Source organism: Canis aureus, chromosome 9, assembly GCF_053574225.1.
Source record: "Canis aureus isolate CA01 chromosome 9, VMU_Caureus_v.1.0, whole genome shotgun sequence".
Lineage (NCBI taxonomy): Eukaryota > Metazoa > Chordata > Mammalia > Carnivora > Canidae > Canis > Canis aureus.
The window spans coordinates 58943101-58951646 of record NC_135619.1 but is presented as its reverse complement, the minus strand read 5'-3'; the positions used below and the strand labels follow the sequence as shown (position 1 = coordinate 58951646).

Here is an 8546-nt window from a genome sequence, read left to right as displayed (position 1 = left end):
CATGTGGCATTATTTTCCCATTACCAAATACCTCAGAGTGGCCAGATACTTTTGTAATGGCTTTCTTATTAATATTTTTTCTACTCATGTAAACTAATTGATTTAGGATATTAACAAAATTTCCTGCATCCCTTTGACAAGAACCAGTTCTGGTACTATGTGATGATTTGTAACTTATAATTTTCAAAACCAAGACAAATGTCTGGTTAACTTTGGATCAAAAAAAAAAAAATCTTTCTGGTTGCAATTTAGCATAGTGATGGGGGAGGATGTTTCCTGGAAAGAGATTGGATTTTGTAAAATTTTCATTGAAATTTCATTTCTTCAAGAAAATCCTGAGATAGGACATTGTCTTAAAATTATAAATGAAATGTAATGATATGTTAGATTATTTTAGTTAAATATGTTTTTGTCTTGCTCTGCATAATCCTAAGGCCTTAAAATTCTATAACTCTGAATGAATGAGTCTTAAAAAATCATGATATGCTGCTGAATTTCAAAAGTATAATAATGAATATTATGTATAAATATATTTATAAATGAGACAACATAATATAATAATAATAAAATATATCCCCAGCCATAATTAGAAGTACTTAGCTAATTTTATGGCAAAAGGCTAAAAAAGAGATTTAACTGTAAATACATTGTATTATGATTTAGAAATTCATGAAATCACTCATTTATGTATCTTTTCAAAAATAGTTGTTGAATACTAGCTATATTTCCAGTGTTTTTACACTTAGAATTATGAGCAATTGCCCTTTCTATTTTTCTGTGAATTTTCCTTAATTGGGAGATCTACATATTAAAAATATAATAATATCTTTGGTTTTCATATGATATTAAACAAAACATTGCTTAAATAAGAAGAAAAACTGGGGGGGTGGGAATGTTGTGACTCAGCTGAATGAAAGGTATTAAAGGGGATCATTGGTGTAAAACTACAGAAGACAATGGGAAAGAATCAAGTTCAAGGAATTGAAAAAGGAAGAAAGAAAAATTAATGAGAGGCTGCAAAACTGCAAAACAGTACTGAAAGAAATTAAAGACCTAAAGAAATGAAAAGGTAACATATAATCATGGATTGGAAAACTTATTATTTCTAAGATGGAAATATTACCCAAATAATTCTATAGATAGGTGCCATTTCTATCAACATTCCAATTGCCTTTTTTTTTTTTTTTTTTTTTTTTTTTTTTTTTTTTTTTTGCAGAAGTGGGAAAGCTGATTCTCAAGTTCATATGAAACTTAAAGGGGCTCTGAATCATCAAAACAATATTAAAAAAAAAAAGAAAGATGATTCGCACTTCCAAATTTCAAAATTTGTTACAAAGTTGCAGTAATAGAGCACATGGGTGGCTCAGCTGTTAAGCATGTGCCCTGGGCTTAGGTCATGGTCCCAGGGTTCTGGGATTGAGCCCTGTGTAGGGCTGGGCTCTCAGCTCAGCGGGGAGCCTGCTTCTCTCTCTCTCTCTCTCTCTCTCTACCCCTGTTTCCCCACTCACTTGCTCTCTCTCTCAAATAAATACATAAAATCTTAAAAAAAAAAAAAACCCACAAAGGTACAATAATAAAGACTGTGTGGTACTGGCATAAGGATAGACATATAGATCAAAGAAATGGAGCTGCGTCCATAAATAAGCACATACATTTATAGCTAATGGATTCCAACAAAGGTTCTGTGACCATTCAATGGAGGAAAAAATAGTCCCTTCAACAAATGGTGGTAGGACAACTGAATATTCACGAACAAAAAAATGAAGGGGGGACCTATTTTAGTCCTCCAAAAAAATAACTCATAGTGGATTAACAACTTAAATATAATGGTTAAACTCATAAAACTTTTAGAAGAAAACACAGGTAGAAATATTCATGACCTTGTATTTGGCAATGGGTTTTTGGATATGACACCAGAAGTTCAATCAACAAAAGATGAAAAAATTAGACTTCATTAAAATTAAAACATTTTGTGCATCAAAGGGCATTATCAAGAATGAGAAAAGACAATCTGTAGAATGGGAAAGATATTGCACATCACATATCTGATGAGGGTTTTGTATTCATCAGAGGTTTCCAGAGAAACAGAACCAATAGGAGAGAGAGAATACATAGATGATAGATGGTTGGATAGATGATGATAGATAGATAGATGATAGATAGATGATAGATAGATAGATAGATAGATAGATAGATAGATAGATATGGCTTTTATTATTGTAATTGCCTCACACTGATATGGAAGTAGAGACACTCTACAGGCTGTCATATGCAAGCTGGAGAGCCAGGGAAGTCCTCAGTATAATTCAGAGTCTTAAGGCCTGAGAAACAGGGATGCTGATGGTGTAAGTCCCAGAGTTCTGAAAGTCTGAAAACCAGTAGCTTTGATGTCTGAGATAAAAGATAGGCATTCCAGCTCAGGAAATGTGAGGGAATTTACCCACCATTTGTCTTTTTGTTTCACACCAGCCCCCAAGGTTTAAATGATACTGACCTACTTTGCTGAAAGTGATTCTCTCTACTCAATCTACTGAATCAAATGCTAATCCACACCCAGAAGTAATATTTTACCAGGTATGTGAGCATCCGTTAGCCCAGTCAAGTAGACATTTAAAATTAACTAACACAGATTTAATATTTGGAATATATAAAGAACTCCAAAAACTCAATAATAAAAGACAAACAACCTACTTAAATGGGCAAAAGACTTGAATAGATATTTTTCTAAAGAAGGTATACAAATGCTCAAAAAAAACACATGAAAAGATACATGATGTCACTAGTCGTTAGGGAAATGCAAGTCAAAATCCTTGATATCTGCTAGGATAGCTATAACAGTTTTTTGAAAGTGGAAAATAACATCATTAGAAAGAATGTGGACAAATTGAAACCCTGGTGTACTGCCAAGTAGGAAAGTAAATGGTTCATCTCTGTGGAAAGCAGTCTGGTGGTTCCTCAAAAATTTAAATGTAGAATTATCATAGGGCCACTTAACTACATTCCTGTGTGTACACAAAATAAGTGAGACAGATACTCAAACATATTTCTGCACATTCATGTTCACAACAGTAGCAATATTCACAATACTCAAGAGTGTTAATGTTAACCCTCTTGTTAATGAACTCCATTTCATTAAAAACATGACCTCTGGATTTGCATAGTATGTAACTATCATCTCAATAAAAAATACCCAAAAAAAAGAATAAATTAAAAGTATTCAAATAGTCTACTTCAGAAGGGCCAAATATAATTTGTTTTCTAACACTTGCTGACTAAAAGTAATTATAAAAAAAAACCCTCTAAACCCAAACCAAAATGGAAAGGAGTAAGACTCATATCAACATCATCATCATTGGTCATGTAGATCGGCCAAGTCTATCACTACTGGTCATCTGATCTACAAATGTGGTGGGATCAACAAAGGAACTATCAAAAAATTTTGAGAAGGAGGCAGCTGAGATGGGAAAGGGCTCATTAAAGTCAGCCTGGGTCTTGGAAAAACTGAAAGCTGAATGTGAACGTGGTATCACCATTGATATCTCCCTCTGGAAATTTGAGACCAGCAAGTATTAGGTGACCCTCAGTGATGCCCCAGGACACAGAGACTTTATCAAAAACGTGGTTACAAGCACATCTCAGGTTGACTGTGCTGTCCTGATTATTGCTGTTGATGTTGGTGAATTTGAAGCAGGTATCTCCAAGAATGGGCAGACCCATGAGCATGCCCTTCTGGCTTACAGACTGGGTGTAAAACGACTAATTGTTGATGTTAACAAAATGGATTCCACTGAGCCATCCTATAGCCAGAAGAGATATAAGGGAGTCATTAACAAAGTCAGCACCCACATTAGGAAAACTGATTACAACTCTGATGCAGTAGCATTTGTGTCAATTTCTGGTTGGAATGGTGACAACTTGCGGGAGCCAAGTGCTAACATGCCTTAGTTCAAGGGATGGAAAGTCACCCATAAAGATGAGAATGCCAGTGAACAACATGGCTTGAAGCTCTGGATTGCATTCTCTCACCAACTTGTGCAACTGACAAGCCCTTGCATCTGCCTCTCCAGGACATCTACAAAATTGGTGGTATTGGTACTGTCCCTGTGGGCCTAGTGGAGACTGGTGTTCTTAAAACTGGCATGGTGGTCACCTTTGCTCCAGTCAGGGTTACAACTGAGGTAGTCTGTTGAAATACAGCATGAAGCTCTGAGTAGGGCTCTTCCTGGGGACAATGTGGGCTTCAATGTCAAGAACCTATTTGTCAAAGATGTTCGTCGTGGCAATGACTCACCAATGGAAGCAGCTGGCTTCACAGCTCAGGTGATTATTTTGATCCATCCAGACCAAATCAGTACTGGATATGCACCTGTGTTGGATTGTCATACAGCTCACTTTGCTTGTAACTTTGCTGAGCTGAAGAACACAGATTGTAGTTCTGGGAAAAAAGCTGAAAGACAGTCCCAAATTCTTGAAATCTGGTGATGCTACCAATGTTGATATGGTTTCTGGCAAGCCTATGTGTGTTGAGAGTTTCTCTGACTATCCTCTTCTGTGCTGTTTTGCTGTTTGTGGCATGAGACAGATGGTTGCTGTGGGTGTCATCAAAGCAGTGGACAAGAAGGCAGATGGAGCTGGCAAGGTCACCAAGTCTGCCCAGACAGCTCAGTAAGCTAAATGAATATTATCCCTAATACCTGCCACCCCAGTCTTAATCAGTGGTGGAAGAACATGTTCTCAGAACTGTTTGTGCCAATTGGCCATTTGCATCATAAAATCTTCAGAAGGAACAGAGAATATTTTGTGGACAATTTCTGTGTGTGTATGTGTGTGTGTGTGTGTGTGTGTGTGGCAGTTTTAAGTCATTAGTTTTCAAAATCAGTACTTTTAAATGGAAACAACTTGACTAAAAGTCTGTCACACAATTTTGAGACCCATTAAAACAAAAGTTTAATGAGAAAAAACTAAATTAAAAAAATTTCATCATAACATTAAATAGCTGAAAAGAACTAGTTTTCAACATATTTTAAATATCAAAAACTATATAAATGAAAGTGTTATATAATACTTCTAAATATACATAGTGGAATAAAAACGCAGCCTCATTTTTTTAAAAATATAGAATTTTTTTTAATTTACCTGTGACCATAAGGCTGAAGTGTAAACTGAAAATTTTTCTAGATTTTATTATGATTATTAGTAGTATATATTTGATCAAAAACAAATAAATGAAAAACTATTTGCACTTATTAAACATAAAAAATTAATTGGAAATATATTTCTTAATGAGATAAACAATCATTTTTTCCCATCAGCCTATGTATCCATCAATTAGAATAACAGTACTAAAAAGTGTCATGTTTCTGCATAAATTTATTTCTATTAATTGTTTTATAAATGCTGTCAACTCAGAGTTAGTATTTATAGAAATAAACAGAAGTGATAGAAGTTATCTTCTATCAAATTTGTTAATTTTTAAAAATCTTTCTGAAATATGTGCAGAAAATTAGAATGCGATCTATTATTAAAAACTATCTGCATTGGGATCCCTGGGTGGCGCAGCGGTTTAGCGCCTGCCTTTGGCCCAGGGCGCGATCCTGGAGACCCGGGATCGAATCCCACGTCGGGCTCCCGGTGCATGTAGCCTGCTTCTCCATCTGCCTGTGTCTCTGCCTCTCTCTCTCTCTCACTGTGTGCCTATCATAAATAAATAAAAAAAAAAAAAAAAAAAAAAAAAACTATCTGCACTGATTCATTAGCTTATAACTCAATTAGGACTTCTCTCAATCAATGAAAGCAAAGATTATAAACCACTTCCCTTGAAAAAATGCTTATTACCAAGGAATTGGCATTTTATGTCTTAGGTTCTAAGAATTATGCCATTGTTTACCTGAATGCTAAACAAATGGCCATTAATCTTTCACTTAGAGGCACCAGGTTTTACCTAATATCCTGGAAAGGACTGAAAAAATTAATGTTAATATTATTAAAATTTTCAACATAAATATTTTTAAATTATTACATGCTTTAAATATAGAACTATATAAATAGAATGTATAGATACATATAAATATAGAATTATAAATAGAAACATGTAGAAATATAAGAAATTATAAATATAAACATAGTTTCTGCAAGATAAGAAATGCCCATGGAAATTAAAATATGCATAGAACATTAAAATACTAAAAAAAATAAAAAATAAAAATAAAAAAAAAAAAATAAAATACTTGCAGAATTTAAAACTTGACAGAAATTTTCCAAAACAATGGAAGTGTGGTAAGAGTTTGGTGATCCCAAACATTGTATTTTAAAGTTGTTATTTTCCTCAGTTTATAAAGGAGAGACTGGGGACCAAACAGGTAAAATGATTTCTTCAAAAACAGTCAAGAATCAACATCAAGGCTTTCTGTCATTAAAAGTCATGATGTAGCCTTGAATTTTTGTGTATATCATTAGCATCTACCTTCCTTCCCCTCATCCCTGCCTTTTCCAATTATTATTTATTATGAGTCCTGTTTTTCCTCAACAGCATTACTTCCATGATATAACTAAACTTCTCATTCTAGAGTTTACAAATTAAATTCAAATATTGACACATAAGTAAGGAAGATGAGAAAGTTGGTCCACTTAAACTTCTTCCCACATCTCTGCTGTCTTCATGTTTGTTTGGCAGATGTCCTCGGAAAACATGGAACATAAATACAAATATATCAAATATAGCTGTGGATATGCCTCCACTTCTAGTGCAAATTTACTAACATACCTTTGAAAACCATTAATTGTTCATTCTGTTACACTTGTTTCAATGGCATTATTATTCATTCCCAGATTGCTAGAGAAATGATCTGTTCACTGCCATTTCTATTACATGACTGCAAAATGTAACCGAGAAGTAATAAATAGCCACATACCAAGTAATAAATGGCTTATTTTCAAAAAAAGATTCTGATTACTTGGATTAAAAAAAAAGTGAAAAAAAAAAAGAAAAAAAATAAAAAATAAAAAATAAAAAATAAAAAAATAAAAAAAAAAATAAAAAAAAAGTGAAATGCAATATTAAAGCATAAAACTGTTCAAACCTATTGAGAGATGTGATAGTATTGTGTGGCTTGGTGAATTGAATGCAGGTTTTTTTATTTTCAATTAAAATGGTATAATTCTTGGAGACATCTATTTAGTTGTGTTGCACACTATATTTTTCAATTCTTCTATATAATTTTCATTCAAAACAAAAAAGTAATCTTAAAATGATTTAAACTATTTATTTTTATCATCTTACACCCTAGGAAATATATGACTCCGCAATTACTAATTACAGACACAAAATAAAATATTTGCTTGTCATTTATTAGTAATTACTTATAGTTGATGAACATGTTTTGGAATTTACAGTACTTCAAAATTGCTGTCACAGAATAGAACAGGGAAATTAATTTTAGTTACTAATGCATACCTCAACTGAACCTCAGACCAAGAGCTGTGGGACACATAAATATGATAAATATATCTGCAGTCTATTCCAAAGGCATCAAATAAAACCAATCATAGTTATGATCCTTGGAAGTGCTTTGTTCTTCTTTCAGTAGCAGTCAAATTGTTGAACTTAAAAATATTTGGTACCAAGATTGAGAGGTAGCCTGAGGCCAGATCGGGCTTTGCAGAATAAACAGTGTTGAAGTAGTTGTCGTAATGTCATTGCTGGTATTTGAGAAAAGGAATTTTGAAGGCAAAATGAGCTCTGGAGTTCAAGCTTGTCCCATTTTAGTCAAGTGTTTCTTTGTAATCTGCTGCCCCTTCCCCATCTCCTTACTGACTGTGTGGTCTTGTGTAAGTCACTATACATTTGCAATCTATGTTTCTTCCTTTGAAGAAATATGAAGGGAGACCCATTGCCTTTGAATGTCAAATTCCATTTCAGGTCTGAACGACATGAATCTGTAAAAATTTCTCTTTTCACATGTTATTGAGTGCACTTTTGTTGATACAGGAACAAATAATGTTCAAAATGACTCTTTACCAATTACTTGCTGACAGTTTATAAGCTAAAAACCAAGAAAGAACAAACAAAAAACCAAACCAAACCCAAAAACATCTAAAACAGTTTCTTGTGGACCTATTTTCCTTCACTCAGATGTGCCCATACTCTCACCAGTGGTGAGCGAAATGGAGCCAGCACCTAAGCAAATGCTGAAAGAAGCCCAACTGAAGCAGAAAAAGCTTTCAGATAAAAATATTCTCTTGTGGTTAAGCCTCCACTTAACTCAGTTAACCTCCATTTGATGGATGAAATTGAAGACAGGGAGATCTCTAACCAGAATTGTAAATCACTGATGAGCATCTTGATCACTTCCCAACCACCCTCTTCACTGTTCTTCATGATAGACCCTCTTATACTACCTCTGTGAGACGTTCCTCAGAAAGGTAAGAGTTCCCAAAGGACCAGTCCCATCAATCTTGATTATGAGTTTTGTCCTCTTTTTCCTCTCTTTATTCCCTTTCTGAAGGGGCGCACTTACTTGTACTTACTTACTTATACCATTACCTGC

The 8546-nt window shown here is 34.1% G+C and overlaps 1 pseudogene; it reads left to right on the top strand.

Annotated features, from left to right (window-relative positions):
* Positions 1-3315: 3315 nt before the first annotated feature.
* LOC144320172 (elongation factor 1-alpha 1 pseudogene) lies at positions 3316-4722 on the top strand (annotated as a pseudogene).
* Positions 4723-8546: the final 3824 nt, after the last annotated feature.